The following is a 13,977-nucleotide window of genomic DNA, read 5'->3' as shown; positions in this document are numbered from 1 at the left end:
ACTAAGTGGTATTTGATGATTAATAATTATAATACAATACAATAAATGTTATTAATCCCACTCATCTTATAACAAGGTATACCAATAGCTTAAACAAATTTAGAAGGCCAACCAATATCTTATTGTAGCAAACTATCAAGGAAGAGCATCATTACAATACTCCACAAGACTAGGTGATAAACATAAATGTGAACATTTGCAAATAGGTGATCAAATAATATTGGATTGGATAAGCACTAATATCATATTAAAATTAGATTGAATGGGTCTAACTCAACTCAAAACCTAATTCATAAAATAAAGAATTATCTCATATTTATAAATTTTACTAAGTAATTATATAAAGATTTTATTTATGAGAAATGTAAGAATTATAATGACTAATCACAACTATATTATGGCCATGCTACACCAAAAACAGTACTAAAGAATCAAAAATTCTTTTATGCACCTCTGTCTAAAAGTTTATTTTTTTAGAATGATAGTTTTATGATACAATAAAATTGGGATTTATATGGCCAAAAATTTAAGATGAAAAAGTATAAAACTAATAAAGAAACAAAGCGATTTAAACCAAATAATTTAGTTAAATATATTAAATTATTTAAAAAAATTACTATATCACCTCTTATTTATGGTTACACCATAATCACTTTTTCCGTGATAATCTATTTGTATTATTGGTAACTAATGGTACTAATACGTTTATTAATTTTTTTAAATAATAAAAATGTAAGGTTAATTATACATTTAAATTTTGAAAATAAGAAAAAGGTAATTTTTATTAAAATATATATGATGAATATTTAAAAAAAATACGACATTTGTATGTTAATTTTTCTGCAATCACCAATAGATAGATAGATCGAAGAATATGTATAGTATACAAAGTATACACAAAAATAATGTTATATATGTTAGAAACAAGAAATTGAGAGAGTAATCTGAAAAGTGTATTATTTAGTGTGATGAAAAGTACAATGTATAAGGGGATATATATAGGTGCCAGAAGAATCAAAGTAATAAAAGCATAGAATCCTACAATTAATATACAGATATACTATATAAATATAAACGATACTAACTGATCTAAAATGATTCTAATGATTCTTTAATATATCTCTAATATCCCCCTCAAACTCAAGTGGGAGCTAAGGATACCATATTGAGTTTGGATAACAAAGTCTGGAAACGAGTCGGGTGATGAGCTTTTGTGAATATATCAGCAGTCCGATCTAGTGTTCCAACAGCAATGAGACGAACAACATCAATAAGGATACGTTGCCAAACAAAGTGACAATCAATCTCAATGTGTTTGGTGCGTTCATGAAAGACATCATTATGGGCAATCTGAATAGCACTGCGGTTGTCACAAAAAATATCAGTAGGGGACAACTAAGGAGCACCCAAATCTTCGAGAAGCCAACGAATCGAGATAACTTCAACAGGGCACGGTACTCAGCTTCTGTGCTCGATCTAGCAGTGAACATTTGCTTCTTAGCACGCCAAGAAATGAGAGCGTCGCCAAGAAACAAACAGTAACCAGTAGTAGAACGACGATCAGTGGGATCACCAGCCCAATCAACATCGGAGTATGCCTGAAGAGACAAAGAGGAATGGACAGAAAAATAAAGGCCATGAAATAGAATGCCTTTGATGTAGCGAAGAATGCGAAGAACTGTTGCATAGTGAGTAGTACGAGGAGCTGACAAGAATTGGCTAAGGACATGAACTGAATAGGCGATGTCTGGTCGGGTGACAGTTAAGTAGACGAGTCCTCCAACTAGCTGTCGATAGAGAGTAGGATTATCCAACACAGTGCCATCCATAGGAGTAAATCGAACATTAGGCTCAAGAGGAGTAGACTCAGTGCGACTATCTGTAATTCCGGCTCGAGCAAGAAGATCTGAAGCATATTTAGCTTGAGAGGGATAGATGCCATCATCGGTGGATATGACTTCTAGACCAAGGAAATAGCTGAGAGAATCAAGATCTTTCATCTCAAAAGTTCGCTGAAGGGACGCTTTAAGATCAGAGATACCATCAGTGTCATCTCTAATAATGATCATGTCATCAACATACAGAATTAGAAGAACAACTCCACGATCACTTTTACGAATAAAGAGAGCATTCTCATGAGGACTACAAGTGAAACCAAGACCGTATATGGTAGTGCTGAACTTATCGAACCATTCACGAGGAGCTTGCTTAAGCCCATAGAGTGCCTTGCGAAGGAGACAAACTTTTCTAGAAGGACAAGGATAACCTGGAAGGGTTTCATATAGACCTGTTGTTTCAAATCTCCATTAAGAAAAGTATTTTTCACAAACATCTGATCGAGAGACCATTTTTTTACCGCAGCAATGGCAAGAAGAGCTCGAACAGATGTGAGACGAGCAACAGGAGCAAAAGTCTCTTCATAGTCAATACCATACTCTTGTATACAATCCTGAGCAACCAGTCGTGCCTTATAACGGTCAATAAAACCATCAGAGTGAGTCTTTACCTTGTATACCCATCTGCTTCCCACAACTTCTTGATTAGAAGGAGAATCAACCAAGTCCCAAGTGTGTGCTTTTTCAAGTGCCTGTATTTCTTCCTGCATTGCTTGTTGCTAATTTGGATTTGTGGAGGCTTCTCTGAATGACTTAGGTTCATGTTGATGAAGAATAGTAGAAAAATAATGATAATAAAAAAGATGAGGAGGTGGATTTCTCACCCTGGAACATCGAGTGGAAGGAGGAGGCATGACGGTAGGAGGAGGAGCGTCGTCTGGTCTGGAATCATCGGGAGATGGAGAAGGCAAAAGAACAGGAGGCTGTGGAGGGTGACTCGAGATAGAACCTGTAGAATCATCACTAGGGAAAAGATCAACATTAGGGTTAGTGAAAAACGGTGACTAAGTAGGAGGAATAGACTCAAAGGAGGAGAATCGAGAAAACATGTGATGTTCCCAGAAGACAACATGACGAGATATACGAATACGCTTAGAAAGAGGATCCCAACAACGATAACCATTGTGTTCAGTGCCATAACCAAGGAAACAACACATACGAGCCCGAGGTTCGAGTTTACTATGTTCATGAGGCTGAAGAAGAACACAACAGACACAACCAAAAACTCGAAGAGAACTATAATCTGGGGAGGTACGATAAAGACGCTCAAAGGGAGTAACATTACCAAGAACAGAAGAAGGGAGTCTATTGATAACATGAACAGCAGTAAGAACAGCTTCACCCCAAGTACGCTCAGGACACGAAGAAGAAAGAAGCATTGCACGAACAGAGTCAAGAATGTGATGGTGTTTACGTTTAGCTCGGCCATTTTGTTGAGATGTACTAGGGCAAGAAAACTCAGACAAGGTACCCTGTTCTACAAGAAAGGTTAAGAGTTTGGAATCACGGTATTCCAGAGCATTATCACGGCGAAAAACCTTAATGACCTTGGAAAATTGAGTTTTAATCATAGTGGCAAAGTTAATATAAATCTGAGGTAACTCATGGCGATTGGTCATCAAATAAACCCAAGTAAAGCGTGAGTAATCATCAATGAAAACGACAAAGTATCAAGCTCCTCCCATAGAAGCGGTGGGAGCGGGTCCCCAAACATCAGAGTGGATAAGATCAAAAGGAGAGCAAGCAAGAGAGGAATTATTGTGAAAAGATAAAGCAGGTTGTTTAGCAGTTTGACAAGAAATGCAATCAAAACACTCATGATTAACCTGACCCAAAATACCCAGAGACACAAGAGGACACATCTTTCCCAAGGAGGTGTGAGCAAGACGTTGATGCCATAAGTGAAGAGTAGAAAGAGAAGAAGCAGCACAAAGATTTGGTACAGGAGGAATATGGAGATTCTCAAGTTCAAACAACCTTTCGACCTTACGTCCAGTCCCGATGATTTGTCCCGTCCAACGATCTTGTACACGACAACCAGAAATGGAAAAAGTGACATCAAAACCGAAATCAACAAGTTGACCAACAGAAATAAGATTAAAGTTCAACTTGGGAATATAATAAGCATCATGAAGATTAAGAGCTGGCTGGGAAATAGAACCCTTGTGTGTTGCGTGTAAGAGCGAACCATTAGCACTATTGACAGAAGGTGCATTTGTAATGGTAGACAAAGACGAGAAGAGATGACGCAAAGGTGACATGTGATTAAAGCAGCCATAATCAAAGTACAGCGCCACATCAGTGCCACGTCAGCAGGGTCGTCAGTGCCACGTCAGCAATGTTATGACACGTGGCAGTCCCTGGAGGCGGAAGGAGACACGCTGGCGACGAGTTGGCACGCGGGTCACCGTCGGGTTGGGTCGGGCGCGCGGGTCGAGCTTGGGTGGGAGAACAGCAGCGTGACACGTGGCAGAAGCAGAGCCGTGGATCTGAAGCACTGATCCAATGGCGCTGGATGCGTCTGGAAAGAGAACGGATGAACACGGACATGCAGCTTTGGGCGGGGCGTCCGGCGTCTTCCAGGGATGATTCTGGTGGCGTTGGAAAGCTTACAACGAGAGGAAGGCGTTGGTGGCGGCGGTGACGAACCAATGCGTCCGAAACAGATCTAAAAATGAGGGCAAAGAGGCACGGGTGAAATCTGGAAGGGAGATCAACCTGGTCGTGGCAGCGTCTTTCGGCGGCGCGTGGAGGTGCGTCAGGCGGCGGTTATGGTTGCGTTGGAATCACGGCAAAAAGACGAACACGATGGTTACGGGAGTGACGAACCAAAGCGTCGAAAAGGAACGAAAAAAGAAGCCAAAGAATACCGCCGGAAAGAAAAAAACAATAGGGCTATGAACTAATATTCATTGAAAAAAAAAAGCCTAAGCTCTGATACCATGTTAGAAACAAGAGATTGAGAGAGTAATCTGAAAAGTGTATTATTCAGTGTGATGAAAAGTACAATGTACAAAGGGGTATATATAGGTTCTCGAAGAATCAAAGTAATAAAAGTATAGAATTCTACAATTAATATACAGATATGCTATATAAATATAAACGATACTAACTGATCTAAAATGATTCTAATGATTCTCTAATATATCTCTTGACAATATAGAAAACTATTATAATAATATTTTATAAGAATGGTTACCTGATGTTTTATTAACTTTTAAATCATGAGAGATTGTTTGCATCGAATTTCATTACAAGCTTTATTGTTAATTTGGCTTTTCAAATTTTTGTAACCTATATTTATTTAATTTTGAGCACAATTGATATATGAACTTATTACTATAAAGAACACCTAATTTTTTATTCTAAACTTAACTAAAATTAAAAAAATTTACCTTTTGAGCGAGTCTAAATAATAGAAATCACACTAATCATAGATTATTACACTAAACATCCTTTACTTACAATGAGAAAGCTTTTCGTTGTGTTGTTTATATGAAAATTATAACTTGAGGATAAGGAAGGAACACAAACCAAACAAATGAAAGAATCTCATAGTTCTATAATAACCATATTGCATAAAATAATATTGCTCAGAAAAAGTTTAAATTTGTATATAAACTTAGCATATGGTATATATCTTTTTTATAAGACGAAAAGAAGAAAGACAAATGACTATAAAGAGTGTAACAATAGATGCACAACTTTCGCTGAGTCTAATGAAATTATTCCTAAAGAGTCTTTTACTCCATCTTATTATACTACACAGAATCCTAGAGATGACTACCATAGCGCGGTTCAAGCTTTGAGAAGATGTATCATAGATTACCGCATAAAACGACCTTGGCCGCATCAAAAAAAGGCCAGAAAGTGCGCTGAAAAATGCTTGGACAGTAAGTATTTAAGTTGTTAATAAACAATCCTTTCTAAGTTTAGATTATGTATAAATATTTGCTGTTAATAAATTCTCTACCTTTTTTTAGGTAAAAAAAATTAAAGTAAAGTATATATTTTTTTTTAAGTTTGTCAAAATTTTTAAAAATATCTTTAAGTTTTATTTTATTTTAATTTTGTCTCAAAAATTTTTAATTTGTATAAAAAATATTTTGATAGCTAAATTTTTAAAAAAATTTAAGACTAATATAACAATAATGCATAAAAAATATGCTTAATTTACTTATTTTAAAGGTTATTTTTATGAAATTGTTATTGAATTGATCTTAATTTTTTTGAAAAATTATCATCCAGGAATATATTTGATAGAAATAAAAAAATTTTAGGACAAAATTGAAACAAAATAAAATTTAAAGATATTTTAAAAAATTTTTTCAAATTTCAAAGACAAAAAATATAATTTATCCAAAAAATTATTGAATTTTCACAAAAGTATATAAGGTATTCATGTATACTACAAACATAGCCACACAAAGGGAACTTTAAATAAATCATAAAACTAAAATAGCTCTAAATAACATGTGAAATAAAATGTGAAATTTAATTTTAATGTACTATAAATATAAATAATTTTATAAATATATTTAATTACATCATGTCATATTAGTAGAATAACTATTTTTATATTGATAACGTAAATAATTATAAAAAAAATTATATAATTGGATGGCTATATAAATTATTGCAGAGCATACAAATTAAATTTTTTATGTCTTATATTATAATTCAAATTTATAGAATATTAAAAAAATGTATTGGACAATAATTATACTCTAAAGCCTCTTTTGAACTTTTTTTATGACAAGGTTGCTAATAAAATAATTATTTTTATATTCATAACGTAAATAATTATCAAAAGAAGGTTATATGATTGGATACCTATATAAATCATTGTAGAGCATAAAAATTAAATTTTTTATGTTTTATATTATAATTTAAATTTATAGAACTGTATTATTATTAAAAAGTTGTATTTCACACTAATTGTACTCTAAAGCCTCTTTTGAACTTTTTTTTGTCACAGGTTTTTATACTCTAAAAAACTGAGTATAATATAATTTAAAAATAATTTAAGATTTTAACAGTAATAATAATAGTAATTAAAAGTAATTAACATTATAATCTTAAAATTATTTTTAGTTCAAAAATAAATTATCGAAAAAATAGCCACAAAAATTATAATTTTTAGTGACTATCAAAAAGTCTTTATCGGTAATTGTATAATTGTCGCAAAAGATTATAACTTTTAACGGCTATTAAAAAGGTCTTTACCAGCAATTGTGTAATTGCTGCTAAAACTTTTTAACGATGAAGCATAAAACGGCTAATGTCTAATTGCAATAAATGTATTAATTGTTATTTTTATTGCCACTGAAAGTAAAATAAATTGTCTCTAAAAATATTTTTTGTAGTAGTGATAAATGGTAGATATAGAGATATGACCATTGAACTGACCCACTCTTAACATTCCTAATGATTATAATTACCACATATTTGTCAATAAGATATTCTTAAGATAAATACGGTAACATACAGAATCTCTTTTGACTTGCGACTATTATAGTAATTAACAATATATTTATGAAAAAGTTTATGGGACCAGCAGTTTTATTAAAATCTGGCAACATTTAGCCAGCAAAAGAAAAATGAGTAATCCTACACCATTACATGTAATCTCACACCATTAAAAATACTAATGATGACTAATTAATGGCTATAAATTACAAAACTTGCTGGCCCATAACAATCCTCTTATATTATACTTTGATTACGAATACCTAATGACTTAGAGTGCTAGTTGAAGGATATTGGATATGATTTAAATACTTGTAGAATTAATAATTAGTTAATAAGAAATCTATCAACTCTCAGTAAAGAGTTTGAGCTCTATGATTATAATGACTGAGATAAATAAAATTTTGGCAAAGGAGATTGAATGAATGAAAAAATGAGTTTCTTATGTTATTCACAGGTTATTATAATGATGATAACAATTTAGAGTTTGACAATTAAACCATAATCTAAGAGTTAACCAAGAGCTAAAAAGATAAAAGGAATTATACTTTGTTATTCTTGGGTTCTTACTAAAACATATTACTTATTCATACTATCAAGTCGTTGAGGAGTGTTACTAAATGGCAACATTGATTCGTAAATTTAATAGGACTAATTTACTACGACCCGCTTAGAATTAAACCTATGAAATCACACACTAACGAGTGTTCTAATCTTTGCTAAGGAATTATTTAATTATTATTTTAATTTAATCAAATAAATAATTATATTAATTCAAATAAAAAATTATTATATTTTTTACTAGCACTAAAAATATAATAATAATATGATAATTGAGAATATTAATTGAGATTTGAAAATAATTAATTATTCTATTTCTAAATTTGAATTTTAAGTTTGGATGAGATCCTAAATGATTCTGTTTTAAATTGAATTGAGATATGATATGATTCATAAGATTTTAATTTGAGATAAGATACGATTTTAAATTTGAAATGAGATTCAAATTTAAATCAATAACAAATATTATATTATATATATGTATGTTAAGAGTAAAGAAAAAATATGAGTTTTATTCCTTTACTTCTACACACATAATTATATGTAAGTCTAATTTTTAGAAAAGAATTTAACGGTGTGCAAAGAGTTGCAAAATTTGTGCAAAAATTATAAGAGGTTTCTCAATTTAGATGAGATATTCATTAATTTAAAAATTGATATCAATGATCAGTCTCAGTGTGGATACACATATCGTTTTTGTACTTTTGAAGAAGAAAATTATTTTTACTAGCATACTCAAGTATTTAAATTTGATTTATGTTATTATAATAAAATTTAAATATAAAATAAAATTTTAAAATTATTCTTTTCTTTTGCTATATGTTATGAATACTCTATAATATTTCACATGGCATATCTTATTAGAAAAAAAATTTTAAGTGCACTGATATATCAATGTTTCAATAATTTTTAATCATAAATCTTAATTATAAAAAATATATAATATATATAATTAAAATCAACTGTTAAAATTTACAGACTATATTTGAAAACTTTTCCTTATTAGTGCTTTTGAAAAACATATACCACACCTATATATGTATGTTTGAAGTTGGCTAATAAATTCGGTTGAATGGATCATTTCTAGTGTTATGTGTCAGTGTGTGTCGTACCATAAGTGAATTGTGGTAATATGAAAAAGAGTAATAAAATGTTGTAAAATACTAGAATCAAATTGCTGTTTGTGTTTGTTATATAGTCTCAACCTAGTTAAGAGATAATATATATATATATATATATATATATATATATATATATATATATATATATATTTATTGATGGAGAAATAATTGACGTTATATTCAAACGGCATAGTAATTCACACTCTTATTTGTAATTAATAATGGTATTGTTTATTATATATATTTAGTTATTCCATATAATCATTATTTACACTAATAACTATGTTATATAAATAACTAATTTCAACTTTTCGTATAAAAATATAACTATACTTATATTTATAGGGAAATTTATAAAAATTTTATAGTGTAATTAAATTAGGCTAACATTTATAATAAAACTTTATAAATAATAATATAATCAAAATAGATTTATATTTATAATTAAAATACGAAATATAAAAATATAGTGCACTATGATATAAGAAAACTTATTATCGGCCTGTTGAGACCGGTGAATTAGCGATAAGCCAAGGCATTATTTTATTAAATATTGTGACCATCGGTAATCTAAGTTTTTTTTTTTTTTTCTCAATTAGTTCGTTTGTAAAGTTTGTGCTTATTAATTGGTGCCAATGCTATTCTGGACAAATAAATAATGTCTTGGTTATCTTTGAATTTAAAAACGACTAGGCCTGATTAATGATAAATAATTTAGATTTTATTTTTAATTTTATAAATAAGTTACTCATCACACCTTAGCCATATTTAATTAATTTTTTTTTCTTACATAATAAGTAACTTACTAACGGTAATAGGACATGAGTAAAAATTGTTGAATTTTACTAATGGATTTATTGCGATCTGACTGTCTATAAATTTGATTATTAATGTCATTAAAGCCTTTAGTAACATTGAACATTCTTATAGTGACAATGAATTGGTATTTATGAAATGTTTAATTAAAGTACAACAAAAAATTTAATTATTTAGATGATTAATTTTTAAAAACAAATATATAAAAATGTATAAATAATATGTGGTGATTAATTTAATAAATGATTTTTAGTAATCATAGAGTATCTTTATTGCAACAATTACTCTAAAATTTCAAAACAATTTAATTATAATTTCTAGGAGACAATAATAACTAGTCACTAACAAATGAAATAATAACATATATATTATTTCCAAAATAATTCTCAAGTGATTTTTTTCCTAATACAATCCAACAATAAAATCAACAATTAGAGATAGGTAATTCAAAAATATTATTTGCACTAAAAATTAATCATCAAATTAGTTACCATATATTTGTATATAATTAAATTAAAGGTTTAATTATTTTTTATCCCTATAATTTCACCAAATTTGTAAATAGATTCCTATATTTTTTTAATTGAATCTTTACACTGCTTTTAATTTTATAATGAGATTCTTCTTAACGTAAAAAATATTAGAATTAACTAAATATTTTTCTGTAAATTTAAGGTATCTATAATTAAAAACCTAATAATATCTTTGATCACATGTTTTTTGAGAGAAATATTTAGTTAATTTTAATATTTTTGACATTAAAAGGACCTAATTACAAAATTAAAAATAATTATGAGACTCAATTGAAAAGAAAAAAATATAAGGATCAAATCAGAAATTTGGTAAAACTATAGAGATCAACAAAATAATTAAACCTAAATTAAATATATGTGGTGTTTAATTCAATCATTTTCAATATATATTTTAACTTGTGTATACTTTATATTTCAACATGTATTACATATGAATGAGTAAATTTTTTGATAGATTTTTAGTGTATATTCGTACAAATTTCATCTTTTAATAATCTGTATTAAATCAACATTGGTTAGTTGAATGGTCAATTCACTCCTCCACTTAAATAAGTGTCGGAAGTTTGGATCTCACTCTGTGGATGCAGCAACCCGTTGGTCAGTAGCAAACCCTTAAATAAAGTTTAGATCCGCGATGAATTAGTTCTTAACCTATCAAATTGGGAAATACCATAAAAAAATATATAATATATACTAAACCAACACATGATTATATTGTTTCAAATGACAAATACTCATAATTATTCTCCTTAATAATCTGATTCTAATTTGAATTTGGGAGTGAAGTTCTAATTAAATGCGAATGGAATGATCTCGTTTATATTTCTAAAACTGAAAGAGTAAAGTATTATTTTAGTTCTCAATGTTTGGGGTGAATCTTATTTTAGTCTCTAATATTTTAATCGTCTTATTTTTATCCCAAAATATTTAAAATAACATCAATGTTATTTCCATCATCAAATTTCTCACTAAATTGCCGACGTGTGTTTATTAATGATCTTTTTCTTAAAACTACATTTGTTCAACTCTTTATTCCGCCTCTACTCTCTCAATAAGTCCAAACTTCATTCTTAATATTTGATTTAGTGTGATTCTTGGAGAGGGATTTGAGGAGAAGGAAGGAGCTAGTAGGAATGAGGTTTGGGCTTGATGAAAGGATGAAGGTAGGAAGAAGGGATTGAGCAAGCCTAGCTTTAATAAAATATATCATTAACAATACACACGTCAACAAATTCGTTAAGTATTAGTGATGGATTTTACTGTGGGAATAATATTGATATCATTTTAAATATTTTGGGATAAAAATAAGACAATTAAAACGTTAGAAATCGAAATATAATTTACCACAAACGTTAAAGATCAAAACAGTAATTTTATTATATATAATACAAAAAGTATACAAAAAATAATATTATATAAAACACTTTTATTGTATATATTTTTTTTTAATGCCAAAATTAAAACTAAAAATCGTGTTATTTTAAAAACGGTCAGGTGATGTTTTATTGACTTTTAAATCATTAGAAATTGTTTGCATACAATTTCATTACAAGCTTTGTTGTTACTTTGGCTTTTCAAATTTTTGTAACCTATATTTATTTATTTATCCTTTAGCACAATTGATGCAGGAACTTTATTACTATAAAGATCACCTAATTTTTTATTCTAAACTTAATTAAAAGTAAAACTTCCTACCTTTTGAACGAGTCTAAATAATAGAAATCACACTATTTCATATATAATATATATTATACATATTTTTACGAAACACCAAACAACCATAATTAATTATAGATTATTTCACTACATGAAAAATTTTTCGTTGTGGTATTTATAATTTACAATTTTAGCATAGGGAAAGGACACAAACCAAAGAAATTAAAGAATCTCATAACTTTATAATTATAATAATCATATTATATAAAATAATATTACTAAGGAAAAGTTTAAACTTGTATATAAACTTAGCATATCGTATATATATTTTTTATATGACGAAAAGAAGAAAAACAAATAGCTATGAAGAGTGTAATAATAGATGCACAACAAATAATAATGTTGCTTATTATTGGAGTAGTTACGTGTTTTGTTTTCGCTGAGTCTCATGAAATTATTCCCAAAGAGTCTTCTACTCCATCTTATTATACTATACAGAACCCTAGAGATGTGCATAGCATCATTCCAAATTTGAGAAAATGTATACACGATTGTATAAACAGCGGAGGTGGGAAGGGATGGTTGACGCAGTGCGTTGATCATATATGCTTGGACAAGTTCCTACCTCTCTAGTACTTTCAAAATGGTAAGTATTTAAGTTGTTAAACAATCCTTTCCAAGTTTAGATTATGTTATGGTGGAAACTCAGGTTCAGTCGACTTCACGTAAAGTTGATAGCTAAGAGCTGTTTGATAAAAATTTAATCAAATCAGTCAAATCATCTAACGACTCTCAGCTATCAACTTCACTTAAAGTCGACTGCACCTGAATTTTCACCTTATGTTATATTCATATTTGCTGTTAATAAATTCTCTACCTTTTTGTTAGGTAAAAAAAATTATTGAATTTTCGAAAAAGCATATAAGGTGTTCAACTATTCATTTATATGACAAACATAGCCGCACAAACAGAACTTTAAATAAATCATAAAACTAAAATAGCTCTAAATAATATGTGAAATAATTAAAATACTTTATAAAATTCCTTTTAGTCTTAAATTGTTTTAGTATATTAGATGTTAAATTTAATTTTGATATACTGTAAATATAAAATAATTTTATAAGTATATTTAATTACATAATATTATATATATTAGTAAAATAATGATTTTTTATATTGATAACGTAAATAACATTTAAGATACATGTTATTTTAGAGAAAATTAGGTAAAATTCACCTCCTATATAAAAAAATAATGTCATTGAATGGCTAAGAAAATTAATGTAGAGCATAAAAATTAAACTTGTTTTATATTTTGTTGTTATAATTCAAATTTATAGAACTGTATTATTACTAAAAAGAAAATGTATTATTTCACAATAATTGTACTCTAAGACCTTTTATTTGACCCCTTTTTTTTGTCACAGGGTTGTTAGAGTTGATGAAATTTAAATAAACATTCTAATATAATGTTTTGGACTTCAAGTCTATTGGCTCAGTTATACTCTATAAGACAATAGTTGCTACCAAAAATAACTAGCAAATATAATAAAATGGCACATCTTAATACCTCTACCTATGATCGAAAGTTGTCTAATAAGTTTAGTTGTAGTGATGTGTGTCTGTGTACCATTAGTGAATTGTTGTAATAAATATAATAAAATGTTGTAATAAAATAAAATAGATGTTGTTTATTACATATAATCAAACTAGCATATATATATATATATATTCTCTAATTATATTGATGGAGAAATAGTTGACCATTCTATTATATAGGTGATTAATTTCAGCTATTTGTGTAGAAATATAACTATACTTATATTTAAAGAAAAATTTATAGAAATATTGTTAGCAATATAATCAAACTAGGTTGACATTTATGATTAAATTTAAAAAATAATAATATAATTAAAATAGATTTAT

The 13,977-nt window shown here is 28.8% G+C and overlaps 2 long non-coding RNA genes across 2 annotated transcripts; both read left to right on the top strand.

Annotated features, from left to right (window-relative positions):
• The first annotated feature begins 5,266 nt into the window (after positions 1 to 5,266).
• LOC140183680 (uncharacterized) lies at positions 5,267 to 7,814 on the top strand. Its single transcript, XR_011879447.1, has 2 exons — positions 5,267 to 5,788; positions 6,874 to 7,814. It is a non-coding gene; the product is annotated as an uncharacterized lncRNA (long non-coding RNA).
• A 4,350-nt stretch (positions 7,815 to 12,164) lies between these two features.
• On the top strand, positions 12,165 to 13,760 carry LOC112769267 (uncharacterized). Its single transcript, XR_003186439.2, has 2 exons — positions 12,165 to 12,697; positions 13,479 to 13,760. It is a non-coding gene; the product is annotated as an uncharacterized lncRNA (long non-coding RNA).
• The last annotated feature ends 217 nt before the right edge of the window (positions 13,761 to 13,977 follow it).

This window comes from Arachis hypogaea, chromosome 3 (genome assembly GCF_003086295.3).
Source record: "Arachis hypogaea cultivar Tifrunner chromosome 3, arahy.Tifrunner.gnm2.J5K5, whole genome shotgun sequence".
Lineage (NCBI taxonomy): Eukaryota > Viridiplantae > Streptophyta > Magnoliopsida > Fabales > Fabaceae > Arachis > Arachis hypogaea.
Note: the sequence above shows the minus strand (reverse complement) of the source record. Positions and strands in the feature narration are given on the sequence as shown.